Here is a 19,724-nt window from a genome sequence, read left to right as displayed (position 1 = left end):
CTTACTATGTAGTTCTGGCTGTCCTGGAACTTGCTACGTAGATCAAGATGGCCTTGAGATCAGCCTGCCTCTGCCCCCCATCCCTGGCTGCAATTTTTTTAATTAAGAGCAAGAAGCAAGGTATTAAGAAGGGACACATATAATATCTATAACTCCACCTTGATGAACTATAAATTCTAAGCAAATCCATAGTGACAGAAAGGAGATCTGTGGTTGACAGAGGCTGGAGGGAAGGAAAGATGGGGGTGATGTCATGATGGTGATGTCAGGATTTCTTTGGAAGATGATGAAAATGTTCTAGAATTAGAAATACTGAGTAGACTATTTCTTTCCTAGTACACACTAGGAACTTCTCAACTACACACTTTAAAGGGTCAAGTTATATGTACTCTCAGGAAATCTGTCATTGTAAAAGCATAGGAGACCAAAGGTGTAGTTTACCAATACAATGCACACTTACACAAGCTCAAGGTCTGAGGCTCAGTCTGTAGCATCCTCCCCATTTCTATCCAGCCCACCTACCCTCACACTCCTATCCCCCAGTCTCCCTAGTACAACACCCAACCCCCAGGGAAGAAAATCTTAAGCAGTTACCTTATGCTGAGTACACTTATGCTATGACAACCAGGTACTTCAGGTAGTTTTTAATTCCAGCATCCATAGATAGAGTCCTCTTACTATCAAACATTCCATACAAGGAGGATATAGGCTCAGAATAATTAGTAAGTGAAATTTACAGGCTCAGGAAAGGTTAGAAAGTTGTAAGATTGTGTTGGTGAGATATCTTAGCAAGTAAAGGTGCTCCCTGGAATTCACATGGTAGAAGGGAGACCATATTCCCCAAATTGTTCTCTGACCTCCACTCTGGCACTGTGGCAAAGGAGCACATGGTGAGCATGTGCTCATGCACACACTAAATAAATTTTAAGTTGTGAAGTCCACACGTCCCCTCCCTGAGGTCATACAAGTGGTAAGCAATTACTACAGAGGAAAATCTCGATGGTAAAGCTGGGCAAGCAACAAGATCCAGGGGCGCAGCTTTTGTGAGTTGTCACTCACACTATAGTGGGATTTTTAGTGATATAACTGCCTCTGAGTCACCTTTTCTCTTGTAGGTAACCCTAATAAACGCATCAGTTCACCAAGCTAGATTTGGATGAAATCACTGGATTGGTCAGTCATACATAATACACTACCAGAAGTGATTACATGCTTATTCGTGAAATCATCCAAATAAACCCTCTTTCCTACAGCATCATCTGAGCTGGTTATGCTAAGAAGAATGAACTCTGCTCAGCAGCAAGAGAAAAGATGTGGGGCTGAGGTATTGGACTCAGGCAGAGATCCACCTAGAATTCACAGGATGGGTTCCAAGCACCACCTACAAACAAGAAAGGCAGAACCAGGAAGTTGGTAATCATGCAGACTTACTCTTACACAAGTCTATCTTTTCCCCAAATAAACTAAATCAGTGTTATCAAATCTACTGGCCATGAGCTAAACATTTATATGATCTCTAGCTTCTCCAATATGGTCCTGTATCAACTCCTCACAAGAGACTAACCAAGGAATTCAAATGGGGCTGATGCTTGAGTCTGGCTCTATGAGGGGTGAGGGTGCATAATGGATGGAATTGGTTTGGCTATGAAAGAAAAAATAAGCAATGCATTCCATTTACCCATAAGTCCCAGCAGGCACAGTAGTATGTTGCAATCTTAGGCGTAATAGGTAGGATTACCAGCCTGTCACACATAAGTAGGTGCCTACCCATTCCACACTCCATCCAAGGACCATACCAACTACTGGCAGGGATCAATATGGGTAAGCCTCCATTTGATGAGGAAAGGAGTATTTCAAGGCTGGAGGGTACAGACAATTAGCACCCCAGGGGATTCCCAATAGATTCTTCTTGCCACCAAGAAATCAAACCCAGGAGCCATATTCAACCGCACATACAAAAATGGGGAACCTAGTGTCTCAGCTACCAGCAGCCTTATAAGACAAGGAACAGTATAGGAGAGAAAAGTGTCACAAGAAAGAATGAAGTCACAGTCACCATTTATAAGGACTCCCTTGAGGATGAGAGCCCTTCAAAGTGTGTGTGGGCATTCCACCAGCAGCTGCTACAGGGAAGCTGTTAGGAAGGCAGGCCCAGGCACCACCTCCACAAAGAAACTTAAGAGTGGGGCCCGGCTGGCCCTTTGGTATGCTAGCAAGCTCACCAGGGGCCAATTCAACAACCTTCAGTATTGTCAAACATTTACCTCAGGGTCTGAGGCTGTAGCTCAGTGGTAAAGGAATTGTCTAGCAGACACAAAAGGTCAGGTTGGGGGTGGGGAAGAAGAAGGATCAAAGATTATCTGAGGGCAGATGGGGAGAGGGTGTCCAAAGGAACAAGTAAGATTACCAAAAGGTAGTAGGAAACTGGAGAGTAGTAACAATACTTAGTATTTGTTTGTCCTCCAAGTTTTACAGATATTTTACGTGTGCACATGTATGTGTGCCAAAAATTGATTAAATGTATGCTTCCTTCCTACTTTATTTCCAACATAACGAAATAAAAACAAAAATAAAGTAGGTGACGCTAAACAGGCATAGCATGATTCCATAAACATTAAAGTATGAGGCTACATATTTGCACAGGATTGCAGAACTTGGTAGGAAAAAAAATCTAAAAAATTACTCTACCCTATAGAACACTGGGTATTCTAGAGTAGCAGAGAAAGAGATTTGCACAGTCTGGGCTCTTTTTAAAGCAGCATTTTTATATTTCCTGTCTTAGAAAAAAATGAATGGATTCTGAGCTGGGATCACTGCCAAACTGGCAACATACTGAGTTCCAGGCCAGCCTAGGCTACATAACAAGCCTGCATCAAAAATACAGAAAAAGAGAGCTATCTCTGAAAGAAAGCCAGGAGCCACAGAGAAATTGCAAGGGAGCAGACAGATCAGTGAGGGCCAGAGTCCTGGAGCAGGAGCAGACAAGAGTTGGAGAGGAGGCTGCAGGCCACACAAATTGCAGCTAGCAAGCGCATGTAAGTGTCAGTCAGGCAGGAACCTTCAGAACAGAACCCACACAATGAAATGCAATTCCTAGAGGGAAACCCCAGGTTCCCAGTTCCTCTATCTGCACTGGTCATTCATTATTTGCTTATTCATGAATAAACACTTCCAAGGGGAGTAGAAAATCACCCCCTCTTCTAAAATGAGCTCCTAAGTCTTACAAACCCTTTGTTTCATAAAAATAGTGCCTACTTGCTGATCAGTAACAGAGGCTTGTGGTTTCTTCTATGAGAACAATCAGAAAGAATCTCTAGGACAGGGGCTTCAGTCTTCACAAAGTGTCTAAGTAGCTCCTTTGTATTGCAGTCAAAAATTGCAAGAGGGTTCAACCAGTCAAGATGCCAGTTACAAAGCCTGAGGAACCTGAGTGTGATCCCCAGGCACAGAAGGAGAGAACAGACTCCACAAGATTTTCAAACACCTAGGGGGTTTGCTGTAGCTCAGTTGGAGTGCAGACCTCGTTTGCATGAAGCCCTGGGTTCCATTCCCAGCATCTGCATATAAAAAGTATAGGGGGCCAGGCCTAGATCTGTCAGCACTCTGGAGGTTGAGGCTTTAAAACTACAAGTTTGAGGCCAGCCTGAGCTACACAGAGATACTCCACCTCAAAAAAAAAAAAAAAAAAAAAAAGGAAAACTGAGGTACTGAGGTGGGAAGACAATTAAACTAGCCCATCAATCACTCCCCTTGGTAAGTCGAGGCCGGGAGACCAGTGCAATATAACAACTCCGAAAGCTTAATTAAAACTAAAAAGAGTTCTAAAATTTGAGTAAACAATACTTATCCAGAGCTTGCTGGGTAGGGTTAGGGAGTCAACTGACTACTGGATAGGATAAGAACTACAATGAGAATGTTAAACAACCTTCTACTAGTGAGATTTGCATATGTCATTTAAGAGGGTGACTTTCATGGCATGTCATTTAAACCAACAATGCTGGTGAAAAACAGTCACATGGATTAAAAAGCAGACTAGAGTTCTACATCAAGGGTGGAGGGGATGGAAGAGTATCACTCAGTGAGAGAGAACATGCATAAGGCTCTGGCTTCCATCTCCAGTGCTGCAAAAGAAAAATAAATAAATGAAAATGAGGTCTATGACAAAGGACACATCCCTGAAGCCGGTATCTCCAACAACCAAAACTATAGCAAACACTGAGGGCAAGGCAGAGCAAAACAAAGGGAGCTGCTGCACACTCCACATCCAGGACCATCTTATTTCAAGTCTAGGAGATACACAAAGCCAAACACTAGCTGCTACCCAGGCCCCCTGGTGTGCTTGGGGAAATTCCACTCCCATGAACATCTGGGACACCAGAAACCCACCCACAGAAATACATTTGTTGTCCAAATATAGAACATTGAATGGAAAAGTAAATAGAACAGGAAATCAGAGCGCGAACCAGGAACTGAAAAAAGCAAAGGCATCACAGAAAAACAAGATTAAGGTAATGACCTCCTGCCGCTCATTTACTATGACATGAAGAAAGTAAGACCCCAAAATGACAGATTCAACAGGGCCGGCCATGGAGAGACACAGTTCCACCTTCTTAGGACAATGACACAGAGGATCAGAAGCTTGAGGAGATATGGGGTGGCTCACACCTCTAATACTTATTGGGAGACTGATGCAGGAGGACTGCCTTGAGTTTGGAGGCTAGCCTGGGCTTTGCACTAAATTCCAAGTCACGCTGGGTTGTAGAGTGAGACTGTCTCAAAAAGACAAAAAATGGGGCCTGGAGAGAAGCAGCAGTTAAGAACACTTGTTCCAGAGGACCCAGTTTCGGTTGCCAGTACTTACATAGTGGTTTACAATCTTCTGTAACACCAATTCGGGAGATCCAATGACCTCCTCTTATCTCCTCAGGCAAAAGGCATACACATGGTGCACAGACATGCATGAAAAACATCCACACATGAAAAATTTTAAAAAGCTTTTTTGTAAAAGTTTGAGGCTACCCTAGGTAATCTTATAAGATTTTATTTAAATGAAAAAAATGTTGGGTTTTTCTTTTTGTTTTGTTTTGAGACAGGCTTTCTCTGTGTAGCTCAGGCTGTCCTGGAACTGACTCTGTAAACCAGTTCTAACTGATTTTTAACTCAAAATATCCACCTGAGTGCTGGGATGAAAGGTGTACACGAGCAACTATGCCTAGATGCTGAAAGAAAAATTTAAGGGGGGGGGCGTGAGGATTGGACGTACCTGACTATACTTTAGTTATAGGAGTGTTTGCCTCATATGAACAAAGCCTTAAATTTGCTCTCCAGCACCATATAAGCTTGGCATGATGGTGAACCCCTATAAATCCACTATTTGGGAGGCAGAAGGAACAGATATTTAAAGTCATCTTCTCCAATAGTGTCTAAATTGGAGGTAGGGAATAGTTCAGTGGTAGAATACTTGCCTCAACTGAACAGGGACCTAGGTTCCATCATCTCAGTACCATAAAAGTAGCTGGCAAATTATCCCATGCCTTTGCCTTTGATACTCCACCCCCTCTCCCAATACACACAAAGAAAAAAATTCAAAGTCTCTTGTTTCCACAAAACATGTATCCTGAAGGCAGCTAACTGGGATATTCTGAATACAGTTCAGTGTTACACTGTTTGCCTAGCATGTACAAGACCCTGGGTTCACTAGCAAAAGAAAAAAAGGGAAGAAGACAGAGGGAGGAGGAAAAAACCAGAAATGGAGGAAGAAAAGAACAGGAAAGGGAAGGAGAATGGAGAATGGAAGAAGGCAGCTAAGGCTAGGAGGCCCTGTACTGATAGAAATGTTAATCTTACTCTATATTTGGGTTGAGCACACTAATGGAATTAACTTGGGCTACATAATTTTGCTAACTTCAGATCTTTATAATTATCAAGCCTCACAATTATTTGAACAAAAAAATGATTTTATTTCCTTGGAAAATCCATGACAGCTCATTTTAATAGCTTCATCTTCTAAGGAGAAGCCACTTCATTCCTCGAGTGAATTCTGTCAACAGTCCTTGCACTTGGTTCTATACTCTCTCTGCGGGTTCCTGGACCCAACAGCATTCATGATCCAGGCTTTTCCCTTGCCTTGACCAGTCCCCTTGAACTCTCAGGAATAGTGCAGAAACACCTGCACATAGTAAGCATATTGTTTCAACACACAGGAAATACAAAGCACTCAGGTTCAAAAGATACAGTCCATTTAGGGCAATCCTTGGAGACAGATTTCTGAAATATTACAATCATACAATTGGATGTCAAATCATCAAATGGATGAGTGCTGTCACTCAACAAAGACATGAGGATGCTGGCTCAGAGCTAAAGCAGGGTCACAGGATCCTGTTGACCTGCTTCCAGCATTAAACCAAGACCTGCTTGCGTACCAGGCAAGGCCTCAAGCAAAGTTGGAAGTGGCTGGTAGTCAAGGTATTAGGCCAATGAGACTCTCTACCTGCTTTAACTTTCACTGTAGAGGGGAGGGAGGGAGGGAGAGAGAGAGAAGGAGAGAGGGAAGAAGGGAAACTATAATTCACACCCCATCCTATTGATGTTAACTATACAGTGCCTATTTTAATCATGAAAAAACAACAGAATGCATCTGAGATAGAAATAATTGTCTATTCCTCCCAACCCCAGCATTCAGTCAACATAAAATATTGATCCTTAACAAACTGGAGGGGAAAAGTACCAAAAAAAAATAATGTATGGCTTTCTAATTAAAATCTTGACACCTAGGCCTGAAGAAATGGTGTGGTTTATAATGCCCAGATTGCATGGAAATGGAGTCAAGTTCCTTCTCCAGACCCCACATAAAAGCCAGCTAAAGTAGTTTGTAATCCCAGTGCTGGGTACATGGAGACAGGGAGAGCAGAGCTCACTGTCCAGTCAGCAAATGAACAAGCTCCAGGTTCACTAAGGGAACTGTCTAAAAATATAAAGTGAGGAAGATACCCAATGTTGACCTCTCGCCTCCACACGATATATAAACATGTAACTTACAAGTCTGTGCACATATATACATACACATGTATACACTCCTTGACACACAGGTTCAAGTGATCGCACACACTTGACAGGTCACTTGTGGTAGTTTGAATGAGACCAGCCCCCACATGCTCATATATTTGAATACTTGGTCCCCAGCAGGTGAACTGTTTGGGAAGGATGAGGAGGTGTGGCCGTTTTGAAGGGTGTGTGTGTGTGTGTGTGTGTGTGTGTGTGTGTGTGTGTGTGTAAATCACTAGGTCTTGCTTTGAGGTTTCTGTTTGGGAAGGATGAGGAGGTGTGGCCGTTTTGAAGGGAGGGTGTGTGTGTGTGTGTGTGTGTGTGTGTGTGTGTGTGTGTGTGTGTGTGTGTAAATCACTAGGTCTTGCTTTGAGGTTTCAAAAGCCCACAGCTTGCTCTGCCTCATGGTTGTTGTCTCCACCCATAAGCTTTCAGCTACTGCTCCAGCACCAGGCTTGTCTGACTGCTACCACGCTCCTCAATAAGGTGGTCATGGACTCTAATCCTCTGAAACTGTTAAACCCCAAAATCAGATGCTGTCCTTTTAAAGTTGCCTTGGGCATGGCATTTTGTCACGAGAACAGAAAACTAAGATCTAAGTTGCCAAACTGCCAAGACAAGGAGTCTTCCAGAAAACACAGCAGCTGCCATGAAAACACAGAAAGAAATTATTGCCCAAACTAAAATGGAGGTGAGCAGTGCAAGTACGAATTTGTTTTTGTTAAGCATGACATGGCAGTGCACACCCACCACCCCAGCACCAGGGAGGCTAAGGCAGGAGGATCAGGAGGAATTCAAAATCAACGTCAGTTACACAGCAAATAAATGCAAGAACAACCTGGGCAATAAGAGACAACCTGGGCAATAAGAGATACTGTTTCAACAACCCCCAACCCCCCCCCCAAAAAACACAAAAAACAAGCAAAAATTTTTCACTTTTTTCTAAAAAAACAAACACAAAATGAGTTCTCTATTTTATCCTGGCTTACTTTTACATGATTGATCTATGACAAAGACTTTAGGAGCTTTGCATTCTCAACTGCCCTGTGTCTAAAGATAATAGGCAAGCAGCCTCACCCCCACCTTCTAAGCCACTGTAGATACTGAATGATATTTAATTACCTGTCAGCAGTTCTGTACAGAAAAATTGCTGCTTTCTTTTTTAAGATTTATTTATTGTACTATTTTATATGTATGAACATTTTGGCTTTATGTATGTATGTATGTATGTACCCGCCTGATACACAAGAGGTCAGAAGACAATGACAGATCCCCTGGGACTGGAATTATAGATGACAGGATATGGGAGGACTTTAAGGGAGAAAATACAAAGGAGAAATTCTGAATTATAATCTCAAAAAATGTTTAAACAACAATAATAACCTGGAGCAGAGGCCACAAAGGGGTGCTACTTCCTAGCTTGCTCTTCATGGCTTACACAGCTTGTTACCTTATACTGAAACTCTGGACCACCTGCCCAAGGATGGCACTTTCCACATATGCTAGGCCCTCCCACATCCACCAACTTACTTACCCACAGGCCAATCTGATGAAGATATTTTCTCAGTTGAGGTTCTCTCTTCTTAGATGACCTTGGCTTGTGTCAAGTTAAAAAAAATGACCAGCACAGTCCCCAAACCTCTGGTTCATTTCACTATGCCACCAGCTATTCAGATACAGACAGAAGCAGCATCTAGAGTCCACAACCAGACAAAAAGTTTCAAACACTCTTTGCCTATCTAGACACTTTCAGGTTTCCTAGCCTACCTGTGTGGCACTGAAATTTTAGGCTGACCAGTGTTTCCACTGGTTCCTTCCCGAGTCTGCATAAACATGAGACAGGGCTATCTGGGAGTTCTCCTAAACACCACCACAAATAAGAAGGTGACCTGAAGCCAAATCTAGTGATCTGTAACATCTTTAAAAACCACAGCAAGAAACAGAAAGTTTCGGGTATTCTTGGGCTCTGAGTGCTTAGGAGGCAGAGTTTCTCTGCCCCTCTTCCCCCTCTCCCCATATCCACAGGCCTGAATTTCAATTGTTCTTCAAGTACCATCTCTCCCCTTTTCCCTTTTTCCTATGAGCATCTGAGATTCTTATTGTCCCTGTCAGCAGCTATGGTCATTTATTTCTTAACATACCCTGCCCCCAAAACACTGATGTGCCAGCTGTGTACAACAAATGTTTGTAAATCCCAGCACTCCAGAGGCTGAGGGAAGAGACTAAGGAGTTGGGAGGCAGGGTTAGAGAAAAGGCTCAGCGCTTAACATCATCTATTGATCTTGCAGAGAATCTGAAATCGGTTCTCTTCCAAAGGGATGGTAAATGTGAGGCCCTATGCCTAGCTCCATCAGAACACTTGGACAGCCCTGAGGTGACTGACTCTCTTCTATAGGTGAAAAATAGTCCCTCAGAGGGACATCAAGTTCAAAATAAGCCACTGAGTGAGACTTGACTCAAAAATGCTTTTATAATGAACCTATACGTAGTTCAAGTCTTCATTTGCTGTGGGCATAAATGAAGGGTTTCCCCCCTTTGAACCCCAGCTTCCTGACCAAGTGACCTACAGTGATCACTCAACACTGAACATCACAGTTTCTCAGCTGAGTGAGCCAAGACACTTGGTTCCTACCTCGGGCTTCCTGACACCTCAGATTTACCCTTTAAAAAAGTCACAGGTATACTACATTCAATAAACTGTTAATCTTTCACTGCTAAATACGTTTTAAAACCACCTCCAATGAGGAAGCAAGATTAAAATCATTTTGTAAGCATTTATCCTTTCTTAATGTTTGAAAGATAAACTTTTTTCTTTTTCCATGACTATTTTTAGTATGAAGGAAGGAACTGGCCTTTGGAGACAAGAGACTCGGCAAGATTTTCCCCTCAGATCTCGCTCTCTGACACCCTTCCTTCCCTCTTTCCCAGTGCAATGTATATCTGGAATCCCAGCAATGGTGAGAGGTTCAAGTTCAGTGAGAGCTCCTGTCTCCAAAAATGGAAGGATGAACTATGATAGAAGACAGCTAACATCAACCTCTAGCACACATGCGTGTGTGCAACACAAACATATACATCTGCATGCCCAAATGCACACACATGAACACACCACACACAAAATATTAATTAACTAATTAATTAGTTAAACCAACTATGGAACTTTTCATCCCAGCATTTAAGAGACAAAGGGAGGCAAGCCTGGTCTACAGAGCAAGTCAGAGACTATGTAGTAAGACCCTGGCTCAAAGAACAGAAAGAAAGAGGGAGGGGGAGAGAGAGGAAGGGAGGCAGAGAGAGTCAATGAATGAATCCAAACAATAATAAGATTAAAATCAAAAGATAAAAATAGTACATTAGGACAGATGCAAAGAGATGTCTACGGTAAACACAAGTTGGGTTTCTTCCCTCCCTTGTCCTCTCTTACAAATGACATCTCTAACACATCCACATAACTATGCAAAGAATATATCAAATAATTAATAAAAATACCCTGAGTCAAGGGCCAATGTTCAGGAAACACTAATAGCTATGCTTTGCTTTTTTTAAAGGAACTGACTGCTGTGACCAGCAGTGCCCTGTGTAAGCGCTTCTGTGGATCTTTTAATTTGGAAGATTTTGACCTCCTAAATTCAAATGCAGCATTTAGGATTTAAACTTGAAGAAGGGAATGGAAAGAACCCAAGGTACCCAGTGTTTACAAGAGCTTTCAGATACAGACCAGGTGAGGAAACATAGGCTCATCATTTCAGTTATTCAAGAGGATGACTTTTCAAGGCTAGCTTAGGCAACATGGTGAAGTCTTGTCTCAGAATAAAATGGAGTTTGCAGGTGTAGCTCCATGGTTATGTACTTTATCTCCATCTCACATGTCTAAGACTCAACACTCACCATCTCACACAAATACAGAAAAATCTGGGGACTGGAAAGGTAGTTGGGCCAGCAAAGTCCTTGCAACACAAGCACAAGGACCTGAGTTTAATTCTCAGAACCCACAAAAAAATAGCTGTACAAGCTGGCCAGGAGGTGATAGTACACACCTTTAATCCCAGCAGGGCCAGCATGCGGATCCCTGAGTTCCAGACCAGCCTGGTCTACAAAGCAAGTTCCAGAACAGCCAGGGCTACATAAAGAAACTGTCTTGGGGTTTAAAAAATGCTGTGCAGAGGTGAACATCAGGTCACCAACCTGGCCATTTTGGGGGTCACCTGGCCAAGAAAGACCTATGTCAAAATACATGGTGGGGGCTAGGCATGCTGGTATGTGACCTGATTTTAATCCCAGCACTTGAGACAGAATCAGCAGCTTGAGTTCAAAGTCAGCCTGGTCTACAAAACAAGTCCTAGACCCATCAGAATGATATAGTGAAACCCTGTTTCAAAAATAAAGGGGTGGAGGGAGCTGGGAAGATGGCTGAGTGGTCAAAGTGCTTGCCACACAGGCACGAGGATCCATCCTCAATATCCATGTATAAAGATAGGGACAGTGGTTGGTATATGCCTATAATCCTAGAGTTGTGAATTAGAGACAAGGAAGATCACTGACAGTCACTGGTCAGGTGTTAATATATATTAACTGCAGTGTGTACAAATTGGTGGGCTCCAGGTTCAGTAAGAAACCCTGTTCAAAATATAAATGAAATTGAATGTCAGCTTGTGACCTCCATGTGCCCACACATCTGCACACAGGCACACAGGCACACACACACACACACACACACACAGATACACACATACACGCATACACAAGTACATACACACAAACACTGAAATCAAGATGGACACCTGAAGAATGACATGAGGGGATTGTTCAACATGAAAACACACACACAAATTGTTTAAATAAGCCTGCCTGTGAATTATTTCAAAATCAAAATGCACCCTACAAAAACTACACTCAAATTCCTGCTTTGTTTATGAAAACTTCAAGTGTCAGAAAAGCCCTGGCCACCAGATCTGCCTTTGCACATTTAACTCTGTTCAGTGAGACATGTTACTGGTTGAATCTCATGTGCTGTTGAATCCATAAAATGTACTCCAATAGATCAAAACTGTTTTCAGCTAACTGTAAGGACATACACATGTGTGACTCAGTGGCAATGCTATGTAGGAGAAAACAACCCCTACACCATGTTCTGCCTTCCAAGATGACGAGACATAAACAACTAATACTGATTGACAGATCCCTATCAACATTTAATGGAAATCTGAGGGGAAGAAAAAGGGAATGGAATTCATAGATCTCTCCTCTCAAGTAGGAAAATCCACACTGGATAGACAAGAATGCGGAGGAAGACTAAGTTTAAGAGCTGTGTGCCTCGGGACCCACATGCCTGTTCCTCCCCTACGTATGAGTGCATTACTTACCCTCTATTAAGAGTCAGTTTCTATGGCTGGAAAATAGACATGGTGATTATAATCCACGGCAGAAAAGCCTATAAAGTCCTCATCACAGGGTAAGTAACGTGGTGTATCCAGTAAGGGGTTTGGTGCCTAATTTGACACCCGGAACCCACAAGATAAGAGAACTGACTCCTGCACCTTGTCCTGACTTCTACATGTGCAGGCACATACACACAAATAAATAAATGAAATGTAATAAAAAAATGAAAATCTTCATTGCAGGACATTCTGGTAAAGTGAAGCCTGTTTATTGGCATAATAAAATGTGAAGTTTTTGTTTTGTTTCTTGCTTTCTAGAAGAAATAGGGGTCAAGCCAAAGGCCTCATGCACGCTAGCTAAGACCTCTTTGCAACCAAGCTGTGCCTGCTACTAACCCTCTTTATCTCTACCTCCTCAATGCTGAGATGACATCCACAGCCAGGGACTGAACACAGGGCCTCTTTTGCTAGGCCCTGATTGCTAGGCAAGCACCCTAGCAACTAAGCTACATCCCTAGCCCCTCCTTTTGATTTTTGCAAATGTATAAAACGATGCTCAGGAAAATTAAAGGATTCCATGGTCCAGCACCTGGTTGACTAGGTGGGCTTTTTCACAGTTCAGGCTAAGTGGGGCTAGAGCATCCTCTTCTCTCCAATCACTACTTGGAACGGACACAGCCACTTGGCTGCTCTGAGCAAATACTTTCTCATTTATGGTTCCCAATAAACACCCTCCCCAGAACCTAGCAAGGTAGATTCACCATGTGACCATAACAATAAAAACGTAGAGTCTCTGATACGTAAAACTGGTGTTCAAGGAAATGGTTCAATCAGTACAGTGAAGATCTGAATTTAATCCCTGGGAACCCATGTAACAGTCTGTGTCTACAATTCCAACACTGAGGAGGATCCTTGGGGCTTGTCAGTCTAGCCAAATTAGTGAACTTCAAGTTGCATGAGAAAGGAACCCTGTGTGAAAAAATAGCACGAATAGATAATTACCAACTAAGGATGATATCCCACATCATTCTCTGACATCCACCTCCTTCATACAAATACACATGCATCCAGAAACACGAGTCCACAAACTCATCTACATATACACGAGAACACTAAAAAAATAGGCTTCAGTCCTATTTACAATTCCAATCCTATACTACACTACTGGCACCTATATTGTCTACTAAAGCAAACTTAAGATGTAGAAATTAATATATAAAACTTGAAGGTGTTTATAATTCTCTGGACTAATCCAATTGTCTTGTTTATTTTTCTATTGCTTTGAAGAGACACTATGACCATGGCAACTTACAGACGGAAGAACTCACTGGTACTTATAGTTTCCGAGGGTTAGTTAAGAGTCCATGACCATCCATCACGACAGGGAGCATGGCAGCAGGCAGGCATGGCACTGAACCACAAACACTGGCTGTGAGTGAGCTAACTGGGAATGCTGAAGGCCTTTGAAACCTCAAAGTGATACACATACCCTAAAAGGTCACACTTCCTAAACCTTCTCACAAACACATTTCCACCAACTGAGGACCTAACATTCAAAAGATATGAGCCTATGGAGGCCATTCTCAATCAAACCACAATAATCCTGCATCAAAGAAAATTATCGTCACCCCAAGGATCCTGGTAGTCCACCATACTAGACAGCAATCAGCCTCAATTCCCGATGTCCCCCAAAGACTTTGCTTTGGTGTGACTCCCTGGACCTAGCAAAAGAGCAAAACCCAACAGCAAAACTGAGGTAAACTAAAGACCCAGTATCTGTCCAATACCACAAAGGGGGATAAAATATCTTCCTTTTATCTTTTAGTAGTTCTGCCTAAGTGAACTACTCTGACCTAAGCAAGGAGGTATCCTGGGGTAGATGTGAGCCTTACACCCCAAATAACTCATGCCTGTCCTACAGGGGTGTGTGTGTGTGTGATTAAAGACTTGAAAAGCTTTAGGGGGCCATTTTAATAAGTGGATCAAGTGAACTTCAACTTTCATCGTTGTACTAATTACTCAGGTGGGTGGTTCCATGAAAATCTGCAGCACACTTGGACATGAAATCCCTTTAAAAATAAAAGTGCCATCTACATTCAACACTATTTCATTCCTTTCAATGTGTCTTCTAGAAATGACTAATGGTAAATTTCATAGACCCCCATCAAGGCCTATTTGCTACCCTAAACGAAGACAGGGGGGGGGACAAAGCACTCATTCCTCCTCCTGTATTCCTGTGTCCTCTTTTAAGTTAAACCAGGGACTAGCTCAGAGCAAAACACAAGTCAGGTCAAGGCGCACACCCCAAAGCAGAACAGAAACAAACACTTGCACTAGCACTGAGGCTTAGGTTTTTGGTTAGGGGGAGGGGAGCTGTTTTAGGTTTTGCTCCACAACACTTGGTCAGAAAGAAACAAGCTGACCCTAACTGCGGAATTTACAGTGCGGAGGCCTCTGAGAATGCCAGACGCTGGAAAAGAAAAAAGAAAAAAAAAGGAAAAAGAAAAAAAAAAGCCCCAAGCTCCTGATTGCGCACTGGTCACGCACGTGAAGCCCAGGCCCCATCCAGCACCAGCGGGCCTCTAGCCTCCTCCTAAAGTTGTCACAAAACCCGAAGATCACCAATGTTCAAAGGCGCACCCCTCCCACATAAACTCCCGCTCCCTGCACCCGTTTCTACGTAAGGGAAATTCCTAAGACTGGGATGTGGGTGAGTGCAGATCTGGAGAACCCCTCCCCAGCCCCAAAGCAACAGGTTTACACCCTCGCCAGGCCGTGCTGGGCGGTCCCTCTCCCTCACCTAGCCAGAGGAGCCGCCCTCCATCGTTGTCACCCCCCCTCCCCCAAGCCTGGTCTCCGAGACCAGGCCTGGGAGTAGGTATGGGGAGGGGGCTCTCGGACTTCCCTGACAGTTTGCGCCTCAGAAACTGAGCACAGACGGGCCAGCCACTCTCCCCCGCGCGCCGCCGCGCGTCCACCGGGTTCCGGGAGCGCCGGCCCGCGCCTCGAGGATGAATGAGGCTCCCCTCCCCCACAAGGGGATCCCGCGCGGCCCCCAAGTCCCAGGGCGACCCGGGTCAGCCCAGCCAACCCCCTTGGAGCCTCAGACAAAGAAATGCTGGGACGGAACAGCAGCGCTTCCCTAAACTTGCCTTTCCCTCTCCCCAAAACAAAGGCGCACCCAGGCCTTTCCCGCCCCCCGCGCGCGCGGCCACTTCGGGGAGCGGCCGCCCCGGAGGTATTGTTCAGCGTGCAGGGAGCGCGCCCAACCTGAGGGGGGGGCGCACGGGAACTTGCCCCTCCTGAAGCTTCAGGGCCCGCGGACGGGGTCACCGCCGCGCCCCTCGGCCCGAGAAGTTTGCGCCCCTGCCCGGCGTGTACTCACCTCGCTGCTAGCCGTGCAACTTGTGGCCGCGCAAAGTGGCCGCGCACTCAGCGTACTGGCGGGTCCACCGTCACCAACCCCGGGCCGCGCGGAGGCCGACGAGGGCCAAGCGCCCCGGAGCAGCCGCGCGCTGCCCCAGGCCCGCCACCTAGTCCACGAGAAGAGCGGGCGCTGGAAAGTTTCGGTGGCGAATGGCGGCCGGAGGGCGCTGCAGCGGCGGCGGGGCGGGGGCGCTGGCGGCTTGTCGCTCCGGAGCGTCGAGACTGGGGGGGCTGGGCTGGGAGCGGCGGCGGCGGGAGAGGGCGGGACGGCGGGAGGGACCTACACGGCCAGTGACCTCCGCTGGGAGCGGACGCAAGCGCGCCTACCCTGGCTGGGAGACGTGCCAAGGGGGTCGACAGCGCGCAGCCCTCCCCAGACACCTGGAAGAGGCTCTCTACAGCCCTGCCCTCCCCCACCGCGTGCCCGCCAGCCCCTCCCCCAACTCCTGGGGGGGGCCGCGTCCCCACGCGGCAGCCCCTCCCCCACTAAGGGCTAGGACGCCAGGCCCGCCCTTCCCCGGACCAAGTCCAGACCCAGCCCCCCGGGGGCAGGGAAAAGACTTACATCTCTGCCCAGTTCTTCACCCTAAAGCCTCCCCACCCCCCACCTCACCCCGCCCCAAGCCCAAGGTGGAGGAGGGAAACCTAAGCGTTGCCCTCTGGGCCCCAACCCGGGCCCTAGCTCCTTTTCTACAGGCTCCGGAGAGGAATGAGGGTAACAGGGCCCCTACACGGATACCCAATCCCAAACCACGCACTCCAAGGTGGCTCGGGGGGGGGGGGATGGGAACAAGGGCCACCCTGAAGATTGGGGGAGGGAATGGTAACCCAAGCCACTGAAAGTGTTACCATCCCCCACCTCAAAAGATGAAGCCGCCCAGCTGGCTAGAAGGTTCTCGTGCAACCCATCTCCAAGCGGGTCTTCTTCAAAATTAACGACATAAAGCACCCCCCCCCCCCGTTGCCTTTACGCCCACCGCAAAAATTGAGGACTCGGGCGCAGCCATGACCTTTGCAAAACACCTCCCAGCCAAGAGTCAGAAATGCATAGGGGAGAAGCTTCAATACAAGATTAAAGCACAAATAAGCTGGGGAGGGCTATGTTAGGGTACTGGGGCCTTCAAATTAGCAAATCCCCACCCCCAGGCCTGAAACCGCAGGCGCTGGCAAAGTGTTTTCTGTTGCCATGGCTGGTAAGGCCCAGCCCTGGCGCTTCTTCCTCCCTTCCACGTTGGTGACGATTTCCCCCAACTCCCGCCTTTAATTCAATTAAATAAATATCCGGCCCTCCTCCTCAGCACCTTTGGTGTCTGCCTTGCTGAGTATTTTTAAAATCAATTTGCCCCTCCCTTAGGCTTCTAATGAGCTCGGTGCTAAGAGCCCAGTAACACTCGGCAATTTAAACCCTAACCTCACTTGCTCCTTCCTTGAACACTAGGCGTTTGTTGCTCTGGTAGTTGGGGGTTGGGGGGAGAACCCGGGGCTAGTTTTTAAGGGGCCGGTTCTCCATCAAAAGGGCGGACCTCAAAATTACCTTGCAAAATATTGCTACGAAACGTCAAATATGTCAAACTACTCTTGGTACACCGTTATTAGAGCGCATCAATAAAAAATACACACTTACACAGTCTCCATAATTGTGAATCAGCAGAACACTGGCTTATTAGCTATCAGCTGCCATTCAAGCCCCCACCCCACCCCCAGAGGACTTGGTAGGGCTCCCTTGAGCCTGCCCTTCTTAGCTCTTGGGCTCCTGAGCTTGTGCAGACTGATGCTGAGGTATTACGAAGGGTACGATCGAAAACCCGAGCCCGCTCGTGATGCAACCCTGGCCCAGTTTACACGTGCTTCCCTTCCCCCACTGCATGCTGGTGGTAGCGCTGCGTTTTTTCCGCCTGTAGGGTCACATTGTGGTTGATTGATTCTCCTTTCGCCTTGCTCAGTCATTCAGATTTGGAAAGTAAATAACAAGTTGACATCATTACAGCTTCAGGCTTTACCCGGTCGCCAGCTCTCAGCTACCGCAGACCCTCGAGTAGCTGCGCAGCAAGCCCTACTCACCTACCTTGCTCAGCTCGGCTTGCCCAAATTAGTGCTTGGAAATTCCAAACTGAAGTTGGTTAAAAGCTTCCCTGCATGTTTCTGTTACTTGGTAAGTGGTAATCATCTTTAAAGTATGGGAAAGTAGTGAGGAAAAAACTTATCTGCCGTTAAGGGAGCACAATGACCAGGTTTTATTATAGGCTTCCTCTGACTAATAAAGTGGGTGTTAAGATTTTCTACCTTGCCAGCATGATATATTATAGCAATAATCCCAATTCTTGCTCTTGAACAGTCAAGGACTAGGGAGTTGGAAAGATAGCTCGTTGATTAAGAGTGCTTACTGCTCTTATAGAGCTCAGTTTCAATTTCTAGCACCTACAAGCCAGATCATCCCCACTTGTTACTCTGGTTCCAGGAGATACTATGCCCTCTTCTGTCCTCCTAGGGCTCCAGCAATATGTGAGGCACATAAATGCTCGATGGTACACATACTCCTAAGAATAATAAGTAAATAACCCTTGTTTTGCTTTCTTTTCAAAAGAAAAAAAGTTGGTAGAGTACTATGGGAAAAGCCCCAAAATTTAGAAGGCTGAGGCAGGATGGGACTGGGCTACTTAGCAAGATCCTATCCAAAAAAAATTAAGTCACAGGATTGTAATAAAGAGTATTGTGAACCACCAAAACATTGTAAGATCTAAAGACATTAAAAAAAAAAAAACCTGACCCTTTTTAAATAATAAGATTGTCGACTTTTTTTTTTTCTGAAATGCTTTGGCTGTTTGCTATAGGTGCTATTGTGGAAGAAACCATAGAAGCAAAGGAGAGGAAAGAGGAATAAGGTACAGTGTGTGTGTGTGTGTGTGTGTGTGTGTGTGTGTGTGTGTGTGTGTGTGTGTTCAGTCTTGGTGAACACTTTTTGCAAAAAGAAACCACTTTGTTGGTGTGTATGTTTCTTTGTGCAGCGCTTAGACGATTCTTTTCTCAGCAGTGGTGGCCTGAGAATACCAAAAGCATAAAAGCAAACAGTGAGTTGGATTTCATGAAAATTATGAAAGTCTGTAAAACATACTGTTGACATTGAAAGACAAGCCAGAAACAGAGAAAACAGTTGTAGAACCCAGGCCTGATAAAGGACTGTTATTTAAAAATATACAGATGCCTCTTTTTTATAAAAGGTTTGTTTAGTTTTTTAAATTATGTGTCCATGTGTCTCTGCACTGGAATGTGAATGCCAGTAGAGGCCAGAAGAGGGTATTGGATCCCTGGAACTGGAGTTATAGGCAGTTGTGAGCTGTCCATGTGGGGGCTAGAATATAACCTCTTTACGAACAATACTTGTTCTTAACAGCTGAGCCATCTTTTCAGCCCCCAAAGAAGTCTTAAACTTGATGTGGTAAGAAATAACCACATTAGCAATAGATAGGAAAGAAACATGAGCCTGGGGAGATGAGTCATTCAATAAAGGCTTGAACAGAAAAGAACTGATTTCTTAAAATCTCTCATCTGTTGTCCACACTCAGGCACATACAAATACATGCAAATAAAAATATATTATTGTTTTTAAATGAAGCTCTCTGGCTTAGTGTGGTGGCATACACCTTTAATTGCAACACTTCAGAGGCAGAGGCAGAGGCAAACAGATAACTGTTTGAGGTTAACATGCCTTCGTAGTGAGCTTCAGGCCAACCAGGGATACACAACGAGACCCTATCTAAACAATAAGTAAATAGATGAATAAAATTTGCTCTTTATCACTATATCTTGTGACATGACTATTATACGACAGAAAAGAAATCAAAAGAAGTACCAAAAATACAAACTATAGAGGTAATC

At 45.0% G+C, this 19,724-nt stretch overlaps 1 protein-coding gene across 2 annotated transcripts in view; it reads right to left on the bottom strand.

The window, feature by feature from the left end:
• Tbl1x (transducin (beta)-like 1 X-linked) overlaps window positions 1-17,495 on the bottom strand; it is a 156,550-nt gene extending 139,055 nt beyond the window's left edge. The window contains exon 1 of one of the 2 annotated variants that reach the window (XM_039099666.2): window positions 17,473-17,495. The gene's annotated coding sequence lies outside the window, so the exon portion shown is untranslated. Of the gene's footprint in view, window positions 1-15,807; window positions 16,260-17,472 lie in introns of those variants that run through there. The other variant, XM_039099665.2, reaches the window with a different exon arrangement.
• Between the last annotated feature and the right edge of the window lie 2,229 nt (window positions 17,496-19,724).

Source organism: Rattus norvegicus, chromosome X, assembly GCF_036323735.1.
Source record: "Rattus norvegicus strain BN/NHsdMcwi chromosome X, GRCr8, whole genome shotgun sequence".
Taxonomy (NCBI): Eukaryota; Metazoa; Chordata; class Mammalia; order Rodentia; family Muridae; genus Rattus; species Rattus norvegicus.
The sequence above is the reverse complement of the archived record's forward strand: the minus strand, read 5'-3'. Positions and strand labels throughout refer to the sequence as shown.